Genomic DNA, 13,449 nt, shown 5'->3' with positions numbered 1-13,449 from the left:
TATATATATATATATATATATATATATATATATATATTTCAATGTAAATTGACTCCGCCCATGCTCTTGTGCTCTTGCAGCCGAAAAAGCTGCATTAAGCAACCAAGAAAGGCTAACCAAGGTAAGCCCTTTTGCTGTTTCAAACCCTTCCCAGAGTTCCTCCACAGCTATAAAGACATTCACACATTGTACACACATGAGAATCCCAATGTTATGCACCCCTTCAGATGCCGGACTGGCTTGATCGCTTATTGGCGAATCATCAGCGACAGCACAGACAGAAACGCACCCCAACAAGGTTCCCAAGTATGTACCACATGCAAATGTCCAAAAGCAATCAACATATAAATGAAACACAAAGACCCACTCACATCTCTCACCCGTGAATGGAGGGAATAACCAATTAGCTCTCACCTAATCATTTAATTCAGGTGGCGAGGATTATATAAATTAATCAACTCCTCCCATGCTCTTCCAGCCTTTACAGCTGTGGAGGAGCTCTGGGAAGGGTTTGAAACAGCAAAGGGCTTCCCTTGTGTGGCCTTTCGTGGTTGTTTTATGCAGCCTTCTTCCTTCTTTACTTGTGGACGATCTTACGAAAGGGGGGGGGGGGTTACGTGTCCTCAATGCGGACTTGCGTGGAACTTGCCATATCAGGTGCAGCCGAGCAGAGCTGCTAAGTACGCAGGGCTAATAAGAGCCAATTAATTGGGTAGAACTTCTCGGCTAAACTAACGTGTGGACTACGCTGGACCAATGAAGGAAAAGGCAGAGCGAGCAAGATACAGGTACATTTATAATGAGGACAATTTATTCATAAAGTAAGGGCGTGGAAAGGTTATGTGCACAACAATAAAAGGCTTTATTTAGTAATCTGCACAGCAGAAGAAAGCAAGGATTGATGAGGTGTAGCAAAATAAATGCGATCATTTACAAAGAGAACACACAGGGCAGAGCAAAACCGATGTCAAGAACTTACACATTCTTCACTTGTGCAAACAATACAGGCACCATCAGACGCACACTCAAGGAAAATAGAGAGCAAGAAAAATGAGAGGCAGTTGAGGTGTTTACGACCTCTTTCAATACCTGGAGCGGCCGACGGGTCCAAGCTTCCCAGTCACTTAGGAGGGGGGAGGAGAGGAAAAAAACTGGGGGTGTCTATGGTGTGTGAGTGAGAGGTGAAAATGAGGTGTAAATGAGATTCAAGTGTGATGCAGAAGAGGAAGAGTGAAGGAGTGTGAGTCTGTTGTTGCTCTCTTTTAATATTTGTGCATCCACAGCACTCGAGACGAGACGGGAGAGACAGAACGTGCCACATAATGGCTTAACGTGGCATGTGCGAAAGTCTGTAAATGTAAATGAAGATTGAGCAGAACAAAGATTGGCTGTGGAACGAAGCTGAAGCAGAGTGCCGATGACTCGGCGATGACCTGACAACTGCTCGGCAATGACTCGGTGACTCCTCGGCAAAGGCTCGGTGACTGACTTCAAAGGCTTGGTGACTGACTGCAATCTTGGCTCTTATGCGGCTAATTTATAGAGCCTGGGTGAAAGAGGAGCCAAAATGCAGATCAAAATGCCCTGTAGGCATCTCCGAGCGCTCCTATTGGCGCGCAGATGCCTCCTTGGGAAGTCGCCCCACCCCAGCCGACTCCAAAGCCGAAATGGCCTCATTTACTCCCATACTCGGCCACGTAATGGAGCTCTGGAATTAAATGGGGCACGAGTTTCTGGGAGTGCTCCCCGGCCATAAACGTGCGCTGGGCTCGAATTGAGAGTCGATATTCAGCGGATTGCCAGGGGCTACCCAGGCGATGTTGAACAGACCCCAGCACATACTTGTGCTTCGAGCTACACGCCAATGTGTTCCAACTTGTAGGCTTTGTGATGTCCTCCGTTGTGGTGAGGTGGTTGAAATGCTATGGTGTCCGTGGTAAGGACGTTGAAGTGTTGGGAGCGGTTGAAGTGGTTGTGGTGAGGCTGAAGTGGTTATAGTAGTTGTGGCAAGGAGGTTCCCTTGGTTGGGTGCCATTGCCTTGGTGGAAATCGATGAAAGAATAGTGAATGGGATTAAAGACCGAACTAAAAGCTCAACACAACGCATCTTGTCCCATATACCCACCATACATAATGGAAGGGCTAACTGAAGGAATACCAATGAAATAACTGTCTTGGAACAGCTATATGTTGGGTGCCATCGCCTTGGTGGAGTGCCGGCTTCGCATAACCGCAACATTTCCCCCATTTTTTTTTTTTTACTAGAATCGACCCGAGTCAACAGTCAATGATGTGGCATGTAGGTGTAGTACCCCTCGAAAACAATTTATCTACGGGTCCCCTGAGTGTGACATTTCAAAGTTCAATAGATGTCCCCAAAAATAATAAACCTAATATGTTGTGCATACAGGTGGGCTCACAACAATAACGACATACAATTCTAATATTTATACTACTCATTGCCCAGAACCTGGAACTCAAGGAAAAAGAAGACATTAGTAAGGGGGCAGCAGTGAATGTCCATCCAGCACAATGTCTTAGGTGCCATTGATTGCTTTTTCTCACCAGACTGCAGGAAGCAGCTCACCCTATCACGGCGGGCCATACGCAGTCTCACGGTGCATGTCAATTGGTCTTGGTCACGTAACTTTTCTGGGCTGCTTGCGAGCAGTCCTCAGTGGGGTGGCTGCCTGCATGGAAGTTCTTGTGGTGTGTTTAGTTTACAGCTTGGTCGAGTTTCGAACCCAGACGAGAGAGAGAGAGAGCTCAGAGCGAGCGTGCGTACCTCTTGGCCGTCCTTCCGTGATCTGGCGATTGATTGTTTGATAAAAACTGAATTGATCCGAGCAGCAACTCCAACTGCGAAAAACAAGAAGAAACTTTCATTTGACCAATTCGCACATTCTTTGACAATCCTTCCAATCCTTCGACGAGGCACCCACCTCTCTTTCATCGATGTTTCACATCCACATTTTTCCATCGACGCTTGACGCTCCCCCCCCCCCCCCGCTCGCCAGCTCCAGGGACGCTTGACGCCCCCCCCCCCGCTCGCCAGCTCCATGGACGCTTGACGCCCCCTCCCCCCCCCCCCCGCTCGACAGCTCCATGGACGCTTGACGCCCCCCGCTCGCCAGCTCCATGGACGCTGACGCCCCCCGCTCGACAGCTCCATGAACGCTTGACGCCCCTCCCCCCCCCCCGCTCGACAGCTCCATGGACGCTGGCTTCCTCTTGTTCTTGTCAGGCTGAACATTGAGATGATAATTGCTGTTGACGTTTTATGAGCGCTTCACGTTTTCGCTCGGTAAGTCTAGCGAATGGCCGCTCCCTGGAATTCGGCTGGTGCCCCGAACATGGCGTCGTAAGCCAGGCCTGTGTTAATTACCTTCGCATTCTGCGACAGGTTATTCATGTATTGGTCGCTGTGTATTTATTTATTTATTTGTGAATATGTGTGTGTGTGTGTGTTTGTTTGTTATTCGCATAACTCAGAAAGTATTAAACCAAATCGCTTGAAATTTGGTGGGATGATGGGTTATTATCCAAGGAACATTTGATTAGATTTTGGGAGCGATCGGATCAAAGGTCAAGGTCAAGGTCACGGAAAGGTCAAATTCGTATTTTTACCATAGCGCGGTCAATTTTGATCTAATTGGCATGCAACCGATGCCAAAATGTTCAGAATTCATTGCCCAATCTTGTGATGGGCGAAGTGACACAATTACGTCATTACCCTTGTTTTTAAAAGAAAATGTCCCAAATCCTGGCATTATAATCAGTACCAAAATATGTTTGTGGGAGATGCCAATGATTATTTATTTGTTTGTTATTCGCATAGCTTAAAAAGTATTAAACCGAATTGCATGAAATTTGGTGGGATGATTGGGTATTAGCCAAGGACCATTTGATTACATTTTGGGAGCAATCAGGTCAAAGGTCAAGGTCATGAAAAGGTCAAAATCGTCTTTTTACCATATCGCGGTCAATTTTTATCCAATTTGCATGAAACTAATGCCAAAATGTTCAGAATTTAATGCTCAATCTTGTGATATGCAACTTGACACAATGACGTAATTGCCCTTACTCGCGGTTGGGGGTCAAAGGTCAGGGGGTCACGACCTTGCAGATGTGCATATTTTTATCATAACGCAGTCAATTCTTATCCGATTCGTATGAAATCAGCACCAAAATGCTCCTTATTCTGTTCCCCACACTCTTATGCCAAGAACAAAACAGTAGCGGCAGCGAAGGTATATGCTCTCTTCGAGTGCCTGTTCTAGTTACCACTCATTTTGCCGACCTCAGAAGGATGACAGGCAGTCAACCCCACCTGGTATTAATTTTACAGCCGAATGGGATTTGAACTCAAAATTCTAGGATCCCAAGCCCAACACCCTAACCTTTAAGCCAACACCAGGTACATATATTATATTATATTACGAAGAAATCTCACCCATCGCTCCACTCATGGGAATATCAAGAGAGGGTGGGGGGGAAAGAAATATTGGGGAGAGAAGGGGAGGGAGAGAGGGGGGGAGAGGGGGAGGCGGGAGTGGGGGAGAGGGGGTGGGGGAGACAGGGACAGAGAGAGACAGAGACGAGGAGAGACAGAGGATGGGAGAGAGAGGGGGGGCAGGGGAGAGTAAGGAGGATGAGGTGAGAGAGGAGGGAGAGGAAGGGAGGAGGGCTGGGGAGTGATAAGGGAGGTGGGGATGGGAGGAGGCTTAGAAAGGGGGAAGCAAGGAAGAGGGGAGGGGGGAGAGCAACGCCTCACCACATGTCGCTTTACACTCTGGGAGGGAGGGAATGAGAGAAGAGGGGGTGGGTGGGAGCAAGAGAAAGATAGAGAGAGAGAAACACAAAGAAAGAGATGTGGGAGGAGAGTTCTGCACTTTATTAGGATGCGAGAGGAGGGGATAGAGAGAGAGGGAGGAAAATAGAGAGAGAAGGGGGGGTGAGGAAAAGAAAGAGGAAGAGGAGGGGTGGGGGGAGAAAAAAAAGAGAGGGAAAGGTGAGGTGGGGGGAGGGTAGCAAAGAATATTATGTGATGCTTTATGAACACACACACACACAAACACACACACACACACACACACACACACACACACACACACACACACACACACACACACACACACACACACACACACAATCAGGAGCTGTAAGGAGCTGCAACCAGCAGTCAGGAACTTCCAGGAGCTGTATCTAACTGTCAATGAGGAGCTATCACCAACCGTCCGGAAGGCGGTCCTCCTATCCTTTTTATCGATGACCAGTGTGGGCTGAGCCTCAAGCAAACTTCTGCCAAATCCAGCTTGCCTATTGGCGCATCGGTGCACGTGACCTCCAACGGTCAACCTACGCGATCTTCCTTCCCCACCATTGAACAAGATACATCTCCCAACTAGAATGGGCACTCGGTAGAACGCATACCTTCGCCTCCGCTACTTTTTTGTTCTTGGCATGAGAGTGGGGGGAACAGAACAGTGAACATTTTGGTGTTGGTTTCATGCAAATCGATTTTGATTTCACCGTGTTATGACAAAAACCGCATATTTTTTTTTTTTTTTTTTTTTTTTTGTATACCTTGGTCGAGGCTCGTATGAGAGCTAACACACAACTCACAGCAAGGAGGCATGAGACAAGAGGGGCGGGAGTGGAAGGGACAAAACAGTGGGGAACAGACACATTAGGTGAACTGTGGAAGGGAGAGGGATGGGGATGGGACGGGGAACATGGCGAGGGGAAGATGGACATTAAAGGGACTTTCAGGAAGGAAAGCAGGAGAATTGAAGGAAGTGGGCTTGGGTGGATTATCGGGGGTAGAAAAGATCGAGGATTTGGATGGGGGAAGATAAGAGGTGGTGGTGAACAGCTGTTTTGAAAGCCTGGAGGGAAGAACGGCAAAGAATAGAGTGAGGAACTTTATTCCAAAGGCGGGAAAAAAGAGGAATGAAAGAGTGAAGATGAGCAGTGATTCGTGATTTTGGTAGTTTTACCAGAAGGGGGTTGTTGGCGGACCTTGAGCGCCCTGTGGAAATGTGGTGGGGACAAATCGCAGAGAGAGCAGGGGGGCAAGGCTGGAGAGGAGTCGGTAGAAGACAGAAAGACCACCGACCAACCTGCGGTGATTGAGTGAGAGGCCCAAAGACTCAGCTTCATTGCGGGAGATGCCGATGATCTTAAAAGCCCTGGTTTCGACAGCGTGAAGCCGAGAAAGGTGGGAGGCAGGAGCACCAGCCCAGAGGGGAGAGCAGTACTCCATCAGGCTACGGACAAAAGCTTTGTAAGTGGTCAGGAGCTCAAGAGGGCCGAGGAAGGACTTTGCACGACGGAGGATTCCCAGTCGGCGACTGGCTTTTGAGGCGAGGTTGGAAATGTGACTTTCCCAGGAAAGGTCATGGCAGATAGTGAGACCCAGAAGCTTGAAAGAAAAGACTTCTTCCAGAGGATTGTTGAGAAAGTGGATGGGGGGGGGGGGGTTTCTAAACGGTCCTTTTGAAGAGACATAGTGAGAGTGTGAGATTTGTCTGGATTGAAAGACATGTTCCACGTGTTGGACCAGTTTGTGATTTTATCCAGATCTGCAGTGAGCGAAGAAGCTGCTGCTTGCCGGTCTGAGGGATGACAGATGGTACGGCAGAGGGTGGAGTCATCGGCAAAGAGAAATAGAGGATTTTCCAGAGAATCGGAGAGATCATTGATGAAAACCAGAAAAAGAACACGGCCCAGAACGCTACCTTGAGGAACTCCAGCCTGCACAGGAAGAGGGGATGAAAGAACTCCGTTTAGGGCCACACGTTGACTGCAACAGGAGAGGAAGTCTGCGAGCCATGAGTGGAGATGGCCTTGAATACCATGGGAAGAGAGTTTGGTGAGTAGGGCAGGGTGCCAGACTGTGTCAAAAGCACGTGATATGTCCAGGGATACGGCTCGGATTTCCTGTCTGGCATTGAGGACCTCCATCCATTGATGGGAGAGCAGTAGCAGCATATCTAGGGTAGAGTGACCTGGTCTGAAACCAAATTGATGATTGGAAATCAAGTCATTGGAGAAGAGGAAGGATTTCAAGTCTGAAGCGATGATGGATTCCATAACCTTGCTGATGATTGGGAGAAGGCTGATTGGTCTGTAGTTATAGGGATCTGTTTTTGCACCTTTTTTATGCAGGGCAGTGATGTTAGCAGATTTCCAAGCAGATGGCAGATGACCTTGTGAAAATGAGAGGGTGAATAGAACAGAGAGAGGGTGAGCAAGAGCAGAAGAGCAGGCTTTGAGGACACGTGGGCTGATGCCGTTTGGACCGGTTGCAGAATCTGACTCGAGGTTTGAAAGCAAGCTCTCCACCTTGTCAGGAGAAAAGGATACAGAGTCCAGGGACAGTTGGGTGCGACTGGGTAAAGTGGGTAGAGATAGTGATGGGTTTGGGACACAAGATTTAGCTGCAAACACCGAGTTTAGACATTCAGCTTTATCACGTGTGGAATCAGCAGTGCGGCCATTTGAGGTAAGGGAGGGGATGGAGGGGGAACATACACCAGAAACAGATTTGATTAAACGCCACCAGGATTTTGAGGAGGGAGAGGTTTGAGAGTTCAGACTTGAGATGAGAAAGATGTTGTTTTCTGGCTCTCCTGAGGGTAGATACACACTTGTTCTGAGCTTTGTGGAAAGAACTGAGATTGCCCTCAGTTGGGTTTGCTTTCCATGAGGCAAAGGCAAGTTGTTTCAGGACAACTGCCTCGCCACAAGCTTCAGTAAACCAAGGGCGGGAGGAAGGGTAAGACAACTGAACACGAGAGGGGATAAATCTGTGCATGAGGGAGAGCAAGTTTCTTTGAAAGAATTCCCAGGATGAGTTGATGTTTGAGAAAGTAGTGATAGGAGACCAGTCTGTAAGTTTGATGGCTGCTCGGAGACCCTGCCAGTCGGCTTGAGTGAAATGCCAGACTCGACGGCGGTGAGGTGGTTCTCTGATAACAGCCAGAGAGATGTCCACTTTAACAAGGACGTGGTCAGAAGAACCAATTGGAGCGAAGGAAGAGCAGCAGATATTGTCAGGGAAATTTGTCAAAATCAGATCCAGAAGAGATGGAGTACCATTGGTTGAGATCCGGGTCGGGAAGTTGACCGATTGAGTCAGTCCCAATGAGTCGCAGAAAGCTTTTGCTGATGTCCCATGGCAGGTGAGAGAGGTACCCACACCTAGCCAACTGGCGTGATGACAATTGAAGTCGCCACATAAGAGGAAGAGAGAGTTTGGATGAGAAGATAGAAGATGGTCCATGTTTTCGGAGAGTGAGGTGTAGATGGAGTCATCACTGTTCGGTGGACGGTACAGTACACATATAAACATGAGGTGGGAGTGGAGGGGAAGCCGAAGCCAGAGGTATTCCTGGGGGTGGGGGAGTGAGAGCAGTGCAGGGAGAGTGAGGAATAGAGTCTTTGATGAAGAGAGCAACACCTCCACCAGGACGAGGCTCAGGTCTGTCATACAGTAAGAGGGAGTAACCAGGGAGAGATACTTGGGAGTCAGACACGTCTTGGGAGAGGAAAGTTTCTGTTAGGCAGATAATGTCTGGTTTGTCAGTGGCAACCTGCATGGAAAGATCTGAAAGGTTTGAGCGAAGGCCCCGGATATTTGAGGTCCACACTTTTAATGAAGAGGTAGGGGAGGAGGCTTTGGGTGCAGGAGGTGGAGGGGGCGGGGAGGGTAGGACGAGGGATGAGGGGGAGGTAAGGAGGGTTGCTGAAGGAGTGTAGGGTATTGCAGAATAGCGAGGGGAGGGGGCCGAATGAGGAGGAGAAAAGGCTCTGTGGTGCTGGGAGAGAGGGGGACAAGAGACAAGGAAGATGGCAGTTGAGTATTTGAGGAGGTGGAGTGAAGAGATGGAGGTGTGAGGGCTGTGGAGGGAGGCTGGTTGGTGGATGAGAGGGGGGGCAACTTAGAGAAGGAAGAGTGAGGGGGATGAAAGGTGGGAGAAAGGTGAGGGGGGGATTTTTGAGAGAGGTGAGAGGGAGGCTTGGAGGGAGAAGAGTGGGATGGTTGCTTTGAGAGTGAGAGTGAGGGGTGAGGGGGGTGAGTTGGCACTGAAGTTGGAAAAAAAGAATGGTTGATGGAAAGCGAGCATCCATGGCAAACTGTGGTTTTTAAAATATTTTGAAAGGTCGTGACCCCACTGACCTTTGACCCCCATCAGCTCACAAGGGTAATGACGTAATTGTGTCATGTCGCCCATCACAAGATTGGGCAATGAATTCTGAACATTTTGGCATCGGTTGCATGCCAATTAGATCAAAATTGACCGCGCTATGGTAAAAATACGAATTTGACCTTTCCGTGATCTTGACCTTGACCTTTGACCCGATCGCTCCCAAAATCTAATCAAATCTTCCTTGGATAATAACTCATCATTCCACCAAATTTCAAACGATTTGGTTTAATACTTTCTGAGTTATGCGAATAACAAACAAACACACACACATATTCACAAATAAATAAATAAATAAATAAATAAATAAATAAACAAATAAATAAATAAACGGAGACCAATACATAACCTTTCGCAGAATGCGAAGGTAATGAGTACCTTGCTGGTATCCTGTGTCAGAGCGGTGACCCATCCAGGATTGTGCCCAATAGCCAAGGAGAGTGCTTTGGCAGCACCGACGCTCTGCACAGAGTATGGTCCTGATGGATGGATGGATAATATAAAGCATATATCTCTTCCCTTACAATAAATTTCAATGCAGGAAGAAGCCATTGGGCCATCAAGCCTGCACAATGGTTGCCAACCTATGCTTCTTTGTCCATGCCCTATCCTTTCTTAAAGGCTGAGCATCAAGCAAGGAAACAGCAAGTCACATTTTTAAAAGTCTTTCGAATATTCGGCTGGGGTTCGAACCACCGACCTCCAAGCTTTCACGATTACACCACCGAGGTTGATAAAAGACGGGTTTGGAATCTGCAGGTTCACATCCCACACCAGACCTAGTGACAAACATGACAGCAGTTGCTGAGCAAGGGATGATTTTTCCATTGCCTTCCCAGTAGCCACTATGTCCAGGATATTTGGAGCTTAGTCAGTACCATGGTGATGTGAAGAACACCTGAAACTCGCAGACAAGACGCCGCATTAATGTCCATCCTCGAGCCGGCACACACATTGATGTATCGTCCTGCATCGGGGTGACGGTTTATAGCTCGGCTGACATTCAAAGCCAGGGAAAAGTGCTGAGAGGTGGGTACGCATTCCTCAAGGCTCTCCTGCGAGCCCTGCAGTATTCACCAATTATACTTTTCTACAACACAAAGTCCCATGATGGAAACTCAGCTTTTCCATTATCTGTTGAACATTTATGATGTCTCCTTCAGCCCACGAATCCATTTTAGCTTAAAAGGTTTTTTTTTTTTTAAAAAATGATCACTTTTAGTTTATACAACAAACCTACATCATTGGCTGAAAGATCCAGGGTTCTTCATTTGCAAATGCTCTAACCCTCCATTGATTCCTCTCTCTTGAATGAATGCCAACAAAGCTGGCCTGCTTTCTCCACCTCATGGCACTGCATCAACTTGGAAACGAGGAACAAAACAACTTCAGAAAATCTGATCAAATATATTCTAGACTGTGAGACAAATGATTAAGTGGGAATAACAGCATGAGAACCTCCACCAGGCTGACCAGTTCACGTTTTGTATCCAACTGATGTTCCAGATCTGGATCTGGACCTGAACCAAAATCTAATGGCCTTGTTCTTGTTACCTACCCAAATCAGCCACCATGTTTTGGCATAATCTGTCCACAAATTTTTTGAAACATCATGGTTATACATCGTTTTTGGTCTTATCTCTCAATTGTGAAGAATCACTGAAAAATTTTTGTTTTTTAATTGTTGTATCTGGATTCGGATCTTCATCAAAATCGAATGAATTTGTCCTTGTCATGCGCTCAACGTGACCACCAAGTTACGTCCAAATCCGTCCATCACTTTTTGAGATATCCTGCTCACAGACAGACGGACAGACGGACAGACAGGAGCGAAAACATAAACTCTGTCCATCTTCGGTGGTGGAAGTTAAAACTAGAAAGATCTTTTATAGATACACATAGTTTATCGACGAGTACGCCGGCTCCATAGAGGAACATAGAGTTATCAATCAAATAATGGTCACAATCGGGGTGCAGTGTTAAACAACAATAGCGACCGTTTACAAAGGTAATCATCTGTGTTAGTGGTTTATAATAATTTTACTTCTGGTAGGGATGCCCACGATCAGCTATTTATACACGTTAACATGGCATTTGTCCAAGGAGGAAAAACCCCTTGGGAAAGGAGGGGGGAGGGGATATTATTAGTATTAACATTGTTTTGCAATAACATTAATATTATGCGATTATCATGAGTGTTGTGATTACTTTTGTTGTGAGAAACAGCCTTGGAAAAATGCCATGATTAGCTATTTAAACACCTTAACACGGCTTTTGTCCAAACCTAGTATCTTGTTTTTCAATGCCCAAGACCAAGGACATTGCACGGATGGCTTCAAGAAAATCGCCGGATTGAGGCAATCGGACGGGTGTAGATTTTGTAGAAACAGAAAGCACGAGTCGCCTCCTATCAGGATGTGAAAAACTCATGTCAGAACACGTGTGCACACAAAGGCACAACGAGGTCTGTGGAATAATTATCCACTGGCATCGGTGCAGAAATTTCAATGTCCACGTTCCACAAAACCCATGGAAACGTGAACCAAAAGCAATCGATGAAAACAAAGAGATAATGCTCACGCATGACCTGATGAACCCCATCAAGTGTGAACATAGAAAACAAAGCACCGTGACCAGACGACGCACTCAGATACAAAAAGGACAAAGAAGGCATTGTTAATTTAGGGTTCAGTACCCGGTGATTTTGGTCGAAATAACACGCAAATCAAGAAAATGATCCAATATCAAGACCTTGTCATGTACTTTTACATCATGAGCTTTGTACCATTTATTTGTCCAACCAATAGAGAGTCGTGAAAGTGTGGATTTTAGCCGGTTTCGAACCAATCGTGTTGCCGACGCAACTACCGGGTTCTCGTGCCTCGTTCTCGGGAGACTAGTGTGGAGGAAGGCTTCACCGGTAGTGTGACGATGCTTTTCCTGCCTGGCAGCTCGCTATTTACACCGTCGTGGAAAGGACTCACAGACTTCAGTTTCACTAAAGTTAAACAAAAGTTCACTGAAGTTAAACAAAAGTTCACTGAAGTTAAACCACAATCATAGCCCTATCTTAAGCGACGCTTTCCTCTCTTGACGCACGGAACTGGGTACCACGTGCCACATCACGGCTCTATCTTCAGTGGGTTTTCACTCCTTTCAAACGCGGGACTACTATCATCCAATCCTTTTTGGTGAGAAACTTAATCTCACGAGCACCGGCCATTCATGACATCCGAGTCAGCGAGTGGATCATATTATTTTGTGGACACGACGCCGAATTGGGCCACCGGTGATCCGCCATTTCTTGCTTCTTCTTGAACTTGTGACTATTGACCGGCCGCACTCAAGCTTCACAGCTTAAGGGACACCGCTCAAACTAGACGAAGTCATCAATCTTTAGTCGTGAGTAGAAATCAATAACCGATGTTCTGTCACCTCAACGATGAAGTGAAAAGATCCTCAGAGCGGAAAAATTGTACCAGGGATAATCTGCCAATTTGGAGCAACAGGAAGGATCATCATGATCTCTTGCTGAAACCGGATGTCAATACTTCGATACCTGTGAGGGCTCCGTTCCACCTTCTGAAACACACACACACACACACACACACACACCACACACACACACACAGACACACACAGACACACACACACAGACACAGACACAGACACAGACACAGACACAGACACACAGACACACAGACACAGACACACAGACACAGACACACAGACACAGACACACAGACACAGACACAGACACAGACACAGGCACAGACACAGACACAGACACAGAAACAGACACAGACACACACACACACACACACACACACACACACACACACACAGACACAGACACACACACTCACACAGAGACACACACAGACACACACACACACACAGACAGACACACACTCACACACACACAGACACAGACACAGACACACACACACACACACAGACACACACACACAGACACACACACACACACACACACACACACACACACACACACACACACACACACACACACACACAGACACACACACACACACACACACACACACACACACACACACACACACACACACACACTCACGATTTTTCCTATTTTCTTTTAAATTCCATTATTTTGTTTTTTCGTTCATCCTTTTTTTATTTTACCGTAATTATCTTTTCGATCAGTTTAACGAAATACTGTATTTCCAAGCAGAGATTGGAGAACAACAAACATAAATAT

The sequence above is a fragment of the Eptatretus burgeri genome, chromosome 16 (genome assembly GCF_056783735.1).
Source record: "Eptatretus burgeri isolate ZD-2024b chromosome 16, Ebu_testis_v1, whole genome shotgun sequence".
Classification (NCBI taxonomy): domain Eukaryota; kingdom Metazoa; phylum Chordata; class Myxini; order Myxiniformes; family Myxinidae; genus Eptatretus; species Eptatretus burgeri.
The sequence above is the reverse complement of the archived record's forward strand: the minus strand, read 5'-3'. Positions refer to the sequence as shown.